The sequence below is a fragment of the Gracilinanus agilis genome, chromosome 5 (assembly GCF_016433145.1).
Source record: "Gracilinanus agilis isolate LMUSP501 chromosome 5, AgileGrace, whole genome shotgun sequence".
NCBI classification, from domain to species: domain Eukaryota; kingdom Metazoa; phylum Chordata; class Mammalia; order Didelphimorphia; family Didelphidae; genus Gracilinanus; species Gracilinanus agilis.
The window spans coordinates 297,541,570-297,558,875 of record NC_058134.1 but is presented as its reverse complement, the minus strand read 5'-3'; positions in this window follow the sequence as shown (position 1 = coordinate 297,558,875).

Below are 17,306 nucleotides of genomic sequence, written 5' to 3'. Positions count from 1 at the left end.
TTTTGTATCAGATCTGTGATTTCATTGACACGGGTGTTGAACTTTGTTGCTGATATACAGTGTAGATCAGCACCTTCTTTTGCAATCTTAAAAAATTGCCAGGGAAGCTCAGTCAGGTAGCACAATGTATAGAGTGCTAGGACTGGAGTTGGGAAGACCTAGATTCAATTCTGGAGTCACACTCTTCCTGGCTATGTGACCAAATCACTTAACCCTCATTGCCTACCCCTTTCCATTTTTCTGATACCAAGACAGAAAGTAAGGGTTTAAAAAAGTTTCTCAGGGTACTGAGACAAGTTGTCAAGTATGTACCAGAGGTAGAATTTGAACCCATGATTTCCTGACTCTTGAGATCAAATTCCCTATTCACTACACCACATTGCCTTCAAATTTGGTAATAATAATTGTAAATGGGACCATGTAATGAAAACATTATTTTTAACTTACTTAATATTCCCCTTGTTATTTGATCTTCAACACAAGATTGTTTTCAAATAGATGATGTGCTACTCTCATGATATTCACCAAAAAGCTGATCCAAGTTAAATTAACAACTGAATTTCTCATGAAGATCAATCAGGAACAGGAAACTCCACATGCCAATTATTCCAATAGCCAAATGTCATGAGACATGCTTAAATACTATTTCCAAGCCCAGGGCCCTGATGGAATGGTTTTTGAGAACACAGATTTTCTTCCAGGCCCATCATATAAGGTTACACAAAGGGAAAGTGGTAATTATAATTTTGGCTAGAGACACATTTGTGTTTACTGAATTAATTGGTGTTATACAGAAGTTTGAGTTCAGCTAGGTGGGAGGATAAAGATTTATAGTTCTATCACAAAATCAAGAAAAACTAAGATAGAAGTGGTAGAGTGTACTCATAGTGTTTGAAACTTAAAGCAAACATTTTTTTAAAATCATTCTCCAATTGCTATAAAATGTCTGAGTGTCTTTATTTTTTAAGTGCACCCCTTGAATGTAGCTAAAAGGGTCTAATCTACTTATTTAACATTTTTCTAAAGCAGACTTATTCCTTGGTATAAGTAACTCCAAGTGAGGAGCTCCCTGGACCAATACAAATTAACACATGATCCGTAGCTCACAGTCTCAGAAAATTGCCTTGGATGCTGAGATGTTGTATAATTTCCCCAGAATCACACAGCAGAAACATGGCATATGAAGTTCCTGACTTTTAGATTATCTCTCTATTGTCTGTTTCATTCTGTGTTATTTTAAGTGCACCCCTAGAATGAAAGTGAAGGAGGTTAAGGAGGTTAAAACCACCCATATAGAGTAATAAATAGCTAATTCTTTAGCAACTTATTATGTACACAAGATTTGTTTCTAAAGAGCCAAAATTTGGACTTTAAAAGCTTAAATAACAGAAGATGGTGGAGCAATGGGCAGCAGTACAATAAGCTCCTCTCTATAACCTCCTCCTAATAGATCTAGAAAATGTACCAGATTATAGGATTTCCCGAATTGAGAAATTCAGAAAAAAGCATGTCCTTTATTTCAACTATATAAGAATGGGGAAACAGATATTGTTTGTTCAGCCTAGACTAATATATGTCTTCAGACACTGGGGACCAATGAGGGAAACAGAACAGCAAGTGGTAGTGCAAATTGAGTGAATCATATTGACTCCATCTTGTGACACAATTCTAGATCTACCTCAGTTCCCTTTATATTCAATTATAGGACCAGTCCAATTTCTGTCTTGTGAGAAAACTTTAATCAGTTGTAGGATTTGTGAGAAAACCTTATTGCATTGTTTGAACTATTTTTACCTACTGCTTAGAGACAGTTGACTAAGGACCTAGGTTAATGCCAAACAAACCCAACAAGATCAGAAGACTAATGCAAGGAGTATTCTCTCAATTATACACTTCAAGCAAATTCATATGTCTTATCTGAAAACTGGTCAATCAGGTGTTGTTTCTAGCTTCATTTGATTGAATTCCTTCCAATTTGGAAAGACTCTAATTTTTCCTCCAATGAGAAATCAGCCTGACTAATTTTGGATACTAGCTAATTGTATTGGTCTTATTTGATTGTTTTGAATGCATAAAAATCTGTCTTCTTATATTAAGGCTAACAGACCTCATCCTGCTTTGTTAGTCAATTGGCATGCATTGTTTAATAAACTGATATGCTCGGAAGCTCATCATTTCATCTTTCCCCCACCATACAGGTCAAGATGAGAGTGTACTCAATAAGGAGAACTCTAGCACCTAGGGAGACACTACTAGGGCAAAAAGGAAGTCTAAGATTTCCTTAGTCTGAGTTCAAACTCAGACAGAACCATCCCAAGATCCACACTTGGGCATCTGATGGCTTTGTCTACCACTCCTAGGTTGCAGACTGAAAGCAGAGTGAGAAGGGAATCTACACACAATAGTGACAGTCCCTAGTGGGGAGGCCTTGGGAGATGTCTAGAGAAAAAAGAAAGTTCAGAAGTTAGAAGGAGTTGGAGGAATGTTAGTGGTGTGGGTCAAACCTCAGGGGCAAAGCAAGCCTCACTTCTAGTGCATAGCCCAGCCTTCAGAGGAATAACCAGATCAAAAAGCCTAAAATCCTACCACTTTGAGCCAAAAGAACTTTTTAGTTGACTGATAGGAGCAGAATCTAGTAACAGTCTACTCTTGCTCAGGTCAAAACACAGGTCAGAAACATTCAAGACTCAGACTGGGGGTGGGACATGGTGGGGTGGGATGGGGTAACAATCAAACTTTGCATGGACCAGACCACTTTGGGAACACTGAAAGTTTGTAGGTCCCCAGGCTGTCCCTAATATCCAGGAGTAACACAACACTCAATATCTCAAGAAAACTCTAATAAGCACAGATATTTCATCCAGAAATGCAATAGAGCCCACCTCTAACATCAAGTCTGAAGTGAGGAAGTAACCCAGAAGAATTGGCAAGCAAGAAGGACAACCAAAGAACCCATCATACTACATGGATACGCAAGATACAAACACTGAAGAGAATGACAGCAAAACATCTGTAAACAAAACCTCAGAAAAAAAACACTTATGCACAGACTCAACCACAATTCCTGAAAAAGGTGAAGCAAGAGTTTAAAAAAATAGTTTAAAATGTCTTGGCAAATGGAATGAGACAATATAAGTGAAAAAAATGGAAAACAAATGAGAGTTATGGAAGAAAGAATTGGAAAGAGAATTAATATTTTGGCACAAGACATATAAAAACTTGCCTAAGAAACAAACTTCCTAAAAATTAAAATGGACCAAACAGAAACCAGGAAACCTTTGCCTCTAATAAGGCAACAAGAAATATTTTTAACAGGTCAAAAGTCTGGAAAAATAGAAGAAAATACAAGTTATTTTACAGCAAAAATGAATAACTTAACCCCCATTTGCCTAGCTCTTACTGTTCTTCTGACTTGGAAGTAATACATGGCATTGATTCTGAGAAGGGAAGGGGAAGGGTTTTAAAATTAAAAAAAAACCAATAGAAGAGAAAAATCTGGTTGACACAACCAGTAAAAGATCCTGAATTGCATGTTTCAATAAATCTTATTATAAAAATGCCCAACTAATATAGAACATTTTTATTGGATATGATGGCTGTAGATGTCCCCAGAAAATAAGAAATAGGTATTCTTTGTAAGTAGAGAAAAATACTACTATTCATGCTAATTATTGGAAAACACATATACTACTGATATTTGAAACATTTACATTGACTACATTTTAGGAAGGAGACTATAAGAACTTCAGCCATTTTTTTGGTAGGGATGCAAAGAATTATATATCAGAGACAGTTCACAGTGCTACCCCTGAAGAGGGGCAATAATGAATAGGAGCTGCACTAGAAACATCAAAGCCAAACCATCAATGATGACACCTCTGTCAGAGGAACAAATCTCCATCATCAAGGATTGTCTGTCATAAGGTGACTTAAGCATAAGCCTATGATCTGAGCTAATACTGAAATTCACCCTATACTTCCACCCTCCCACTGTTTCAATGTTTCTTGGCTCCAGCCCTCCTTTTAAGATCTATAAAGGAAATGATACTAAATCTTTACCTTTTTAGAAGCCTCTGCCTAGGAATTATCCCTTTATTCTGTAGAAAGTCAATGAAGATTCCCTTTTACCTTTATCCAGGAACTCAAGATGGCTACCATGTTAGTTAAATAGTTCTGTTTCTTCTAGTTGCACATATACTGTGATTATGAGAGGACAGTTTCATCTTCTCTATATCACTAGAAACAAAGAATCTTCAAATTAAGGGTGGCCCTAAAATATAGAGGACCTGAAAAAAGGCAAGAACCTCAGGGACTGGGCAAATCTGTGTAAGACATCCATAAGGAGATTCAACTATATGAATAACTCTGTTAACCCAAGAGTGGGTCAACTGTGAAATAGGTCTAAAAGTAACTCATCTTTATTAGGTAAATCTTCTTAGAGGCCAAATCCAAGAAATATTGGAGAGGAGAGTTGTTTCCTCCATTCTTAGGGTAGTGTTGTTTCATCACACATTAAAACAATGGAATTAAACTCTTATGTTTGATTTTTGGGGGTTTCTTAAGTCAGCAGGCAAGTTTTAGCCTCTAGCTCTATAATCCAAAAAGGTCTAAGACAAACTGTATGTATTCATGTTTTCTTTTTTTCTTTTTAGAAAGATATTTCATTTTTACAAATTACATGTAATAAAAATTTCCACATAAGTTTTTTGAAGTTCTAGGATTCAAATTGTCTCCCTTTCTTTCTTCTTTTCTCACCCTCATAGAGTTGGCAAGCAATTCAGTCTGGGTTATACATATATTATAATGCAAAACACATTTCCATATTGTTCATTTTTGTAAGGGAATAATCATATAAAACCAAAACAAGAAAAATAAATTACATTAAAATGAAAATGGCATACTTTAATGTGCATTCTGACTCCAAAAGTTCTTTGGAGGTGGATATTTTCTTTGTATTAGTTCCCTCAGAATTGTCCTAGATCATAGTAGCTGTCTACCACAGCTGAACATTTCACAGTATTAGTGTTATTGTGAACCATGTTTTCCTGGTTCTACTTATTTCACTGCATCAGTTTACGTAGGTCTTTTTCAGCTCTTTCTGAAATCATCCTGTTCATCATTTCTTACAACACAAGAGTATTCCATCACCATCATATACCACAATTTCTTTAACTATACCCCATTTGAGGGACAGCCTTTCAATTTCCAATTCTTTGCTACCACAAGAAGAAAAGCTATAAATATTTTTGCACAAGTAGACCATTCACCCTCCCCCCACTTTTTATCTCTTTGGGATACAGATCTAGTAGTGGTATTACAGGATTGTTTTTAGTCCTTTGGGCACAATTCCAAATTGCCCTTCATATAATTTACAATTTACAACTCCACCAGTAATACATTAGTGTCCCAATTTTGCCACATCCCCTTCAATATTGATTACTTTGCTGTCATATTGGCCAATCTGTTAGAAGTGAGGTAGTACCTCAGAATTGTTTTAATTTTCATTTCCCTACTCAAGAGGGATCTAGAACACTTTTTCATATGATTATTGATAGCTTTGTTTCCTTCATCTGAAAATTACCTATTCATATCTGTTGACCATTTTAAAATTGAGGAATAACTGATATTCATATAAATTTGACTTAGTTCTTTATATATTTGAGAAGTGAGACCTTTATCAGAGAAATTTGTTATACAATTTTTCTTCCAATTTGTTATTTCCCTTCTAATCTTTTGCATTGGTTTTGTTTGTACAAAACCTTTTAAAGTAATATAGTCACGATTACCCTTTTAACATCTTATAATGTTTTCCAACTCTTATTTGGGCATAAATTATACCCCTCTCTATAGATGTGCCAGGCAAACTATTCTATATTCACCTATTTTACTTATAGTATCACCTTTTATTCTAAATCATATACCCATTTTGACCTTATCTTGGTATAGGGTATGAGATATTATTGCCTTATGTCTAATTTTTGTCATACTATTTTCCAATTTTCCCACCAGTTTATGTCAAATAGTGAGTTCTTAACATAAAAGCTGTACTCTTTACTCCTAATCTATTCCATTGAATCACCCTTCTATTTCTTAGCCAGTATCAGATTGTTTTGATGATTACTACTTTATAGTATAGTTTAACATCTGGTACTACTAGACCATCATCCTTCACATTTTTTTCCATTACTTCCCTTGATATTCTTGATTGTCTATTCTTCCAGATGAATTTTGTTATATATATATATATATATATATATATATATATATTTAGTTCTATAAAAGAGTTTTTTGGTGGTTTGATTGGTATGGCACTAAATAAGTAAATTAATGTAGGTAGGATTGTCATTTTTATTATATTAGCTCTAACTACTTTTGACCAATTAATGTTTTTCCAGTTGTTTAGATCTAACTTTATTTGTGTGTCAAGAGTTTGGAATTGTGTTCATATAATTCCCGAGTTTGTCTTAGCAAATAGATTCTCAAGTATTTTATATTGTCTAGAGTTATTTGAAATGGAATTTCTCTTCCTATTTTTTGCTGCTGGACTTGGTTGGTAATATACATAGAAATGCTAATGATTATTGTGTGTTTATTTTGTATCCTACAACTTTGCTAAGGTTATTAATTTTTTCATCTAGATTTTTAGTTGATTCTCTAAGATTCCTTAAGTTCATCATGTTCAACACATTACCTGCAAAGAGTGATAATTTTGTTTCCTCATTGCCTATTTTTCATCCCAATTTCTTTTTCTTCTCTTATTTCTAAAGCTAACATTTCTAGTACAATATTAAATAATAATGGTGGTAATGGTCATCTCATCCCTGCTTCACTCCTGATCTTATTGGTAAGGCTTCTAACTTATCCCCATTGCAGATGATACTTGCTGATGTTTTATATAGATACTAATAATTTTAGGAAAGGCCCATTTATTCCTATGCTTTCTAGTTTTTTTTAAAAAATCCTTTCCTTCCATCTTAGGATCAATACTGTGTATTGGTTCCAAGGCAGAAGAGTGGTAAGGGCTAGGCAATGGGGGTTAAGTGACTTGCCCAGGGTCACACAACTAGGAAATATCTGAGGCCAGATTTGAACCTAGGACCTCCTCTCTCTAGGCCTGGCTCTCAATCCACTGAGCCAACTAGCTACCCCATTTCTAGTGTTTTTTTTAAAAATAAGAATGGGTGTTGTATTTTGCATCTATTGAGATAATCATGTGATTTCTGTTAGTTTGGTTTATTGATATGATAACAATTATGTTGATATTTTTCCTAATATTAAATGAGCTTTGCATTCCCACTATAAATCCCACATGGTTATAATGAATAATTCTTAGTGATATATTGTAATAGTTTCTTTGCTAGTATTTTATTTAAGATTTTTGTAACAATATTCATGAAGGAAATTGGCCTGTAATTTTCTTTCTTTGTTTTTGGTCTTCCTGGCCTAGGTATCATCAGCATATTTGTGCCATAAAAAGAATTTGGTAGGAATCCTTTGTTTATTTTCCTAAATTGCTTATATAGTATTGGGATTAATTGTTCTTTAAATGTTTGATAGAAATTACTTGTGAATTCTTATGGATCTAGTATTTTTTTCTTAGGGAGTTCATTGATGGTTTGTTCAATTTATTTTCCTGAGATAGGATTATTTAAGTATTCTATTTCCTCTTTTGATAATTTGGACAATTTGTATTTTTGCAAATATTCATTCATTTTACCTAGACCAACGTTGGCAAAGTATTGGCACACATGCCCAGCTGGTACAGGGGTGGGGGCTGCTCCTTCCCCCTATTCACAGCACCTGAGGACTATTTTTGCATGCCCAACCCCTCTGTCCAGGTGCCCAAAGTGAGCATTTTCTCCCTCCATTCTCTGGGGTAATGCAGGTGGTGCTCATAGGTAGCTTGAAGTTGCTGTTTTTCAAATTGTGACTTTCAGGTAATCTAATAATTCTTAGGTTGTCTCTCCTAGATCTATTTTCAAGATCATTTTTCAATGAGATATATTTTGTTTTATTCATTCATTCTTTTGAATTTGTTACATTGTTTCTTTATGTCTCATGAAGTCATTAACTTCTATTTTCCCAATACTAAATTTTAAGAAATAATTTTCTCTCATGAGATTTTGAACTTCTTTTTCCATTTGGTCAATTCTTCTTTTTATGGAACTCTTTTCTTCATTGTTTTTTTGGGGGGGTTCTTTTTCTATCTGAGCAATTCTGCCTTTTAAGGTTATTTTCTTTTTGCATTACTGTAATTTCTTTAACCCATTTTTCCTCTGCCTCTCTTATTTGATTTTTAAATTCCTTTCTGAGGCCTTCTAGAGCCTGAGACCAATTCCCATTTTTCTCTGAAGTTTTGTGTATGACTGCTTTAATGTCACTGTCCCCAACGTGGGTCTGTACCTTGTTCTTCTTTGTCTCCATAAAAATTATCTATGGTTAGCGGCTTCTTTCTCTGTTTGCTCATTTTTCTTAGCCCTTTTTTTGAGTGACTTGTATCTTAAAGGTGAACTCTCTTTTCAGAGAAGACTTCTGATTTTCTGCATGTTTCAGTTCTTTCAACAGTTTGATGGTCTGTGGGCTGAGAGTTCTGGAAGCCACCTCCTGTTGCTGTTTTAATCTCCTCTAGGGACTGCCTTATTGCTTGAAAGGCTCAGAGCACTGAGAGCTACCTTGCCCTGATGCCCGGGGACTCACTGCATTTTTGTGTCAGGGCTTGGGACTTCAGAGTGCTCTTCTATTGGCTTAAGGGGCATCCCAGGATCTCAAAGTTGTCTTGTACCCTGGTTCAGAACCTAGAGCTATAGGTGGGGAATGGAGAGGTTGAACTCCTCTGTGCATGGTTTTACTTCTGGCTCCCTTCTTTTCCCAGTGCAAGAGATCCTCTATGCTTCCCTTCCAAGTTGTTTTCTGCAGGAGAATTATTTCACTACATCCTCTTGTTGGTTCTGTTACTCCAGTATTTATTTTGAGGCACTATGTTAAGAAGTGGTTTGAGAGGATTCTCAGAGAGATTCTGGCTTTCCTTGCTGCTACTTCACCATTTTGGCCCCCCCTTGAATTCATTTTTTAAATAAGGCAAACATTCTTCTTCTATTTAAAAGTTAAAAAAATATTAAAATGAGTAATTCTGAGTTATCTAGTATGTTTAAACTTCTAAACATTGATATTTTAGTGATTTTTAAGAATTATCATTAAAAAGCAATAGAATCAAACGTGTAAGCCAGGTTTTAACAATGAAGTTCTTCTAGCCATTGGATGAAATTAATGGAATTATTCAAAATAATTAAACTTACTTCTGGGGTCAAATATATAAGAGGAGATTTTAGCAAGAATATTGTTTTATCAATATATTGCTTAGAGCTTACAAAGGCTCTTTATCCTGCAGCAAGTCTCTTTCTCCATATGCCTTAATGTATCACCCAGAAATGGAAAGTGAATAAGAGAGCTTCCAGTTGGCACCTGTTTCTGAATTCTTCCTAAGTTAGGGGATGGTAGGTGGCATATGTATCTAGGCCATTTTTTTGCTCTAGTTCATAACCTAGACCAAGAGTTGGCAAACTTAGCCTGAAGGAAAAATTCAGTTTGCCACCGGCTTTTTTTGTAATGGCCTGTAAGCTAAGAATGTTTTTTACATTTTAATATACAATAAAATTTTATTTTAACATTTAAAAACCATTTTTAGTTTGCACGCCATTTAAAAGTAGGAGGAGAGCCAGATTTAACTCACAGGCTGATTCCTCACCTATTCCCTGTGCAACATGCTGTACCTTATCTCCTCTGTCTGAAGACCCCTCTATCTGTCTTCCTTATGCTGACCTTCATTAGAAATATGACTCACTGAGTTTAAACATCTAAATATCTGCAAATATCTTTAAGTTAATATTATGAAACAAAGGACATTAAATTAATACACAATGAAACTGAGAAACTTGTGAATTCTTAAGAAAAGATAAAACCACTTTAGAATATTCCTAAATAAGTTAAGAGGGAAATGACAATGTTAAAAAATATTAAAACAGATCAAATAACAGAATTTATGACACACACAGAAGAAATAATTAGCAGAATTAAAAAACTTGAATCTATAGGGGCAAACACAAAACAAAAATGAAGCAACAGAAAGAACAAATGATTGAAATTAGAAATATATAGAAGCAAAGGATAATGTGGGAAAAAGTAAAAAAGCAGCAACATAAAACCACATGTGAACTTTACAAAGGCAAAACATTGATCTCACAAACAGGATATATAGAAACAATTAAAGGATCATTTGGGAGTAGAGTTGCATGAAGTAAAGGATGTTCTGCTCTCTTCATCCTTAAAGACACACTTACACACAAAAGAAAATAAGTCATTTCAAAACAAAGGAAAGCATGAGGAACACATCTCACTGGGATAAAAAAAGAGAATAACCCATATAACACAGCATCTGTGGGAAATTGCAGAACTTGGGCTAGTCTAACAGGCTGATACTCAGTCAGAGGCAGTGAAGCTGTAGAATGGAAATTAACCCAGACTGAGCCACTAGACACAGTAGAATAGAAGACAGAAAGGGTAGGTATGAGTAGCCCAACATAAGCCATCCAATATAGTCAGTGAAATAAGAGATGCCAGGAAACTTGCTCACTCCCTCATGGCAGCAGAGCACCTGAGGTAGCAAAGCAATAGAGTGGGGAACCAGTTCAGCTTAAGTCATTCCACATGGGTAACAAAGGCAGAGGAGTCTACACAACTTTAGGAGGCAGCAAAGTATCTGAGGCAGGGAAGCAGCAGAGTACCTGAAGCAGCAGAGCCCAGAGCAGAGGACCTGCCTTGCCCAAGCCACTTGACAAGGATGGAGAAGCAGCAGATCAGGGACCAGGCCTGCCCACAGAACAACAGGGGAACTACTAACACTGGTTGCTGAATCTAGCTGGACAAAACAGCTGCAATCCTCTCCCAAGCTACTTAGCTGGGGAACCACCTAAAAATGTCTTGGCAGATATTCTCCAGGAACAGAGAAGAACTTCAACAGATAGATAAGGTAATGGGAAAAATAACTAGAAAAATGAACAAAAGACAAAAAACTGCCTTGACTTTAAAAAGCTACTTTCATGGAACAAATTTCATGGAAAACCAAAATACAAACTCAGAAGAAGATAGCAATGCCAAAAATTAAACATGTGAAGCCTCAATGGAAAGACTGAAAGAGTGAAAGGATGTCAGACTCCAAAAGAAGACCTAAAAGAACTTGAAAAGAAGTTAAAAAATAAAATAACAAGGGAATTTGCAGAAAAACTCAATAGCTGGAGAAAAATCACTAAAGAAATTAATTTCCTTAAAGCTAGAATAGGCCAAAAGAAAATGGAGGAGCAAAATACATCAAAGAAAACAACTTCCTAAGGAACTGAATGGACCAAATGGATATTGAAGTGAAAAGAAAAAACAAACCAACCTGAAGAAAACAATTAAGGAAGAGGATTGACCAAATTGAAAACAAAACATGAAAACTAATAGGAGAAAATAACTCCCTAAGAATTAGAATTCAACAAATAGAAGCTAATGAGTCCATAAGATATTAGGAAACAACATCACAAAAGTGAAAAAATAGAAGAAAATCTATAATATCTCACCAGAAAAATGACCAACCTGGAAAATAGAACCAGGAGAGGTCATCTAAGAATCATTAGACTACCAGAAAGTCACAATTAAAAAAAAGAGCATAGAAACCATTTTATAAGAAATAATCAAGGAAGACTGTCCTGATATTCTCAAACAAGAGGGAAAAATAGAAATGGAGTCACCACCCCAAAATAAAATACCCCAGGACTATGAGAGCCAAATTCCAGAACTCTGAGGGCAAGGGAAAATTACTAACAACACCCCCAGGGTAATAATTCAAATATCATGGAGTCATAGTCAGGATCACATAGGACCCAGCAACTTCTACATTATAGGTTTGGAAGGCATGGAATATGGTATTCTGAAAGTCACTACAACCAAGAATTACATACACAGAAAAACTGAGCATAAATCTCCAGGAGTAAAACATGGTATTTAATGAAATAGAGGAATTTCAAACATTCCTGACCAAAAAACCAAAGCTAAAAAGAAAATACAATAACTAAATTCAACACTCAGAAGAAGTATTTAAAGGTAAAGTGAAAAATTAAGAGTTTCAGTAAGATTGAATTGAGTACATTTATATCTATATCTAGGAAGGTAATAATTGAAATTAAGATACTTAAAATATGCAAGATTCCTAAAGCACTTAAGATACATAAGAACTTTATCATTATTAGAGCAATGAAAAGGAGTATACATAGAAAGAAGGAAGGAAGCTAGATAAGATGGGTGGATATCCCCATCACCACCAAAAAAAAAAAAAAAAAAGGAGGAGGCATGAGAAAGAGGAACATATGGGGAGAAAAGAAGCAATAGAAGGGAGTAAACTATTTCTCATTAAGAGGCACATAAGAAGTAAATACAGTGGAAGAGAAGAATTGGAGAGGGGAGACTATGCTTGAACCTTCCTCTAATCAGAATTAGCTCAAAGTGAGAATAGCACCCACACTTAGTCATTTATAGAAACTTACCTTACCCAATAGGGAAGTAGGAGGGTAGGGAGAATAAGTGGGATGGGGAGTGGGGAATGGGGAGAATGGATGGACAAAAAAGTGCATGAATTGGGACAGATGATCACCAAAAACAAAACTTTTATGAACAAGGAAAGGCAAAAAGGAGAGGAGAGAGAGAGAGAATAAACTGGGGGAAAATAACATGGAGGAAAATATACAATTAATAATTATAATTGTGAATGTGAATGAGGTGACCTCACCCATAAAACAGAAAAAGGATAGCAGAGTAAAATAAAAACCAGAATCCCACAAATGCTGTCTACAAGAAACATATTTAAAATAGGAAGTCACACGAAGAGTAGACATAAGAAACTGGAGCAGACTCTACTGTACCTCAGCTAAGATTAAAAAACAAACTGAAAAAACTCACAGGGGTAGCAATTATGATCTCAGACAAAGCAAAAGTAAAAATCAATCTAATAAAAAGAGATAAGGAAGGAAATTGCATAAGGATGAAGGCACCATAACCAATGAAATGATATCAATATTTAATACATATGTACCAAATGGCATAGAATCCAGACTCTTAAAGGAAAAGTTGCATGAATTATAATGATATAATATAATATTATATAATTATGTAAAATTATAATATAATATAATATAATATAATATAATATAATATAATAAAATGTTACTAGTGGAGGACCTCAACCTTTTTTTTTTCTCAGCAGATAAATCTAACAAAAAAATAAACAAGAAAGAAGTTAAAGAGGTAAATAGAACTTTAGAAAAGTTTGATATGATAGACCTCTGTAAAAAACTGAGTGGGAATAATAAGGAATACACCTTTTTCTCCTTAGTATCTGTACCTTCATAAAAACTGACCATATAATAGGACATAAAAACTCCCAACCAATTGCAGAAAAACAGAAATACTAAATGCATACTTCTCAGAACACAATGCAATAAAATTTACATTCAACAAAGGGCAACAGAAAGATTAAAAATTAATTAGAAGCTAAAGGATCATTTGCCTTCCAGAAGAAGACAAATGAATAAAACTTAAACAAAAAACACTCTAAGAAATAATATGAGAAAAATGTCTGGAATTCCCAAGCATAGAAAACAAGTTTCAAATGAAATAACACACAGATCATCACTAAAAAGAAAAAAAAATGAAAAGCCCTATGCTGCAAACTCCAAGACACATAATTAAACTTAATAATTCCAATGACAAATAATAAATTATATAAGTAACCAAGAAAAAAAAAAGACTTTCACATAGTAAAGAGAACAGGAAATTTGACCTTAGAATGGAATGAAATAATATATTTTGAAAATCAAACAATCCAAAATCTGGCAAACCTGGGTCTATGCAGCAATGATAAAAGATGGACACTTTATAAAAGAGCAGCATTTGAAACATCTTTTCTCTCTTTCAATCAGTTCTAGCCTTTTAGTAATGAATGTCTGCAAAACCTCTATTTCATTGAGTAATTTCCCCCCTTACAATTATGCTCAATTTTGGCAGCTAAGTAGTTCTTGGGTGTAAGTTTAGAACCTCTTACATAATACAAGTGGCTGGAAATGTGATTACATAGACATAGACAGAAGTATAAAGACTCAGAACTTGATTGGGACACTCTCTTTCCTATGAAGTAGCCAGGAGCAAAGCAAGGTGGGGCATTTGAATTAGATCTTAGCAGGCATGTGGTTTTTTAAAATTATCAATATGGATTACAATAAAACCCTAATATTTTTAAATGTATCCTTCTAGATCAATTTTATTTGTTACAGTTTTTAATGTCCTTTTCCAACTCTTTCTTCCGTAACTCTCATTTCCTTTTCATTTCCCCTCTGAGGCTCTCATTCCACTTATAAAAAGTATTTAAATTCTTAAAAAAAAGTCTTTCTTCATTTCTTCTAGGAATTCTAATTGGGTTTAAGCCTAAACTGTGTTTTTCTCTGAGACTTTGCTTGTGATTTTGGAGTAATCTTTTTTTTTTTTTTATCTTGAGCTTCTCTGTCACCATAATAAAATGGCTCATTTAGAAGGGATTATTTTTTGTTTGCTCATTCTTCCAGCCTATTTATTGACTTTGAACTTGATGGTGTGGATTAGCTTTCATTAGGTGTACTTGGGTTCTTTTTCTTTTACTTGTTGACTTTTTTACATCTCCAATCATCATGGCATCTTGAGGAAAATTACTTATAGATATCTAAGATCTTCTCAAAGATTCAAGTAGATAAATATTCAACATATAGTGTGAATCAAGAATGAGACAGTTATTTATTTACTTTACACAAAAGGAATGATTAACACATATAAGACTCAGTCATGAATTGACTGAAAAACCTAAAAAAGTTTTTTCTTCTGTAAACTCTTAACAAATACTCAACAAGATGAGCATTTTAATATGCAAAGCAGAACTAGAAGAGAAGCTTGCACATGGGGCTTTAGCTTTGCACCTTGTAGAGCTTATACTCCCTCTTACTAAATAACAAATTCAATATTATTTCATAGTTGTCTTTCTTCTTTGTTTCCTACTGATCTACTTTGTTTCCTTCTGTAATTTTTGAAATGCCTAACAATGGTCTTTTTGTTTTATTTTTCTTCTTTAAAAAAAGATAATCTCTTTTTAGTCTCAATTCTGCTTTCCCCCCAATCTTCCTCAAGCAACAAAAAATTGGAAAAGGAAAATATGCGCAGTTTGTCTGTGAACTATCTCTTGTTTTGCACCCTAATTTCACCTCATTGTCAGAATGTGAATTTTATCACTAATCCTCTGGAAGTATTATAGTCATTGCATTCTTAAGTCTTTTAAAATGATTTGCCTTTTGTATAAAGTATTAACTGGTTTTCTTTCTTCTCTCCACTCTACATCAATTAATATAAGACTCCCCAAGTTTGTTCAAAACTATATTGCTTGTCAATTCTTATGATACAATAATTATGTATTACTTTTATATTTCATAATTTGTTTATAAACTTCATAATTTGTTCATAAAAATTTAGAAATTTTGTTCATTTGTTAGACGTTCCTTAGTTTTTAGTTATTTTCAAAAAGAGTTTCTGTAAATATTTAATATCATTCCTATAAGTCAGGTTAGGAGATAGGTTCCTTTTCTGGCTGGTGACCTAACTTGACTTGATAATAGTTTATTCTTTTGAGATTGGGGTATATGCTAACCATAGTAAAAAAAAGAAATGAAGGCTCTACACTGGGCAGAGTTTAGCTAGGGTTTAGGAAAATTTTGATCAATGCTGGGGGTGGTGAGGAGAGAGTGCCCTACAATGAAAGGAAAGGAAAAGCTCAAACTTAAATTTTTTTTTAAAGTGCATTAGAGAGTTGACAAAGCTGTCATATTGTCACATTTATCTAATTTCTCAGAGCTTTTCAACTTCCAGGTCAAATAAAGAGATTCTGTGAAGGTCCCTGAAGAATGGCCACCAGATGTGTTATGATTGACTTATTGTACTGTATTGTATTGACAGCAAAATTCAACTGAAAGTCTGATAGTTGCTTTTTGATTTTTATTCAAAATGTTCACCCTCACCATTCTGTTCCTTCTCTTTTGAAATTCTATTTAGTATTTTACAAAGTACCTCATTACTCTTCAGTGCATGTATCTGATTTATAATGCTTTGTTATTAAAAACAGCTTTTTAAGCACTTCATGGCAAGACCTCAAGAAATCTGTGCATTTTGCTTTTTATTCATTATAACATTTATTAAAATTCCCTAGATACAGATTAGCTTTCTCTACTCAATATTTTTTATTGTTTCTCTGGCGAACAAATAAGAATCAAAACTTGGAAAGGTTAAAAAAAGGATACTAAGTTCCACTCTAATTACTAAGAACACAAACATCATCTATTGTAATGATCCCTTTTCAAATAATTCATCACTTTGGAAGGAGATAGTAATTGTTACAAGATATCTAGATATTAGAAGTAAATATTAAGCTCCTTTGAGTCAAATCTTAAAAGTCCTTTGAAAGTTAGCAAATTCCCAACCCATTAAAAGAAGAAATTCCCTCCTCATTCTATGATAATGACTGGATTTTATTTTATTCTGTAATAATGGTGGATTTTCTCTCTGACATTTAGGGTGTGAGAAAAGGCAATAGAGCCTTTTACTTGATAGAGACAGCCAGGCAAAACAATACTTAGAGTTGTGAATGTGAGACAGATCAGAATGTCCTGTGAAAGGAAGTCTAATAGGGATGGGGATACATTTCTGGGAATAACATGATTTATAGCTTACTTGATAATAAAAGAGATGGCTTTCCCTTAGAGTGTATTTGAAACTGACTGGAGAGTTCAAAGAAGGGAAGGGAAGAGGGAAAAACAAAAAAACTCATTTAAATGAAATGGATTATTTTGAAATTTAAAAAATTTTCAATGTAGTTAGTAAAGTTCAGGGAAAAAAATCCTAGGATTTTTCTGTGCTTTCCTCAAACAATGTATAATATAGCTTTTTCAATATGGTACATAAAGTCTCTAACTCCATCCTAAGGTATAACTTTCATACTTTCAAAGGCTAGTGGCAAGAATAATGAAGAAGGGCCCTATGTAGAAGATGGAATCCAGTCAGGAAATAGATGCCCCCCAAATGATTTTATTGAATTTTTCACTGGCTGTGTTAGTAGCACGACAGAAACACAACCACAAAATCTACAGCTTTCAATTTGTTCTCCTGAAAAATAAGAGCAGTCATACAAGTCCCTCGGAAATGAAAAT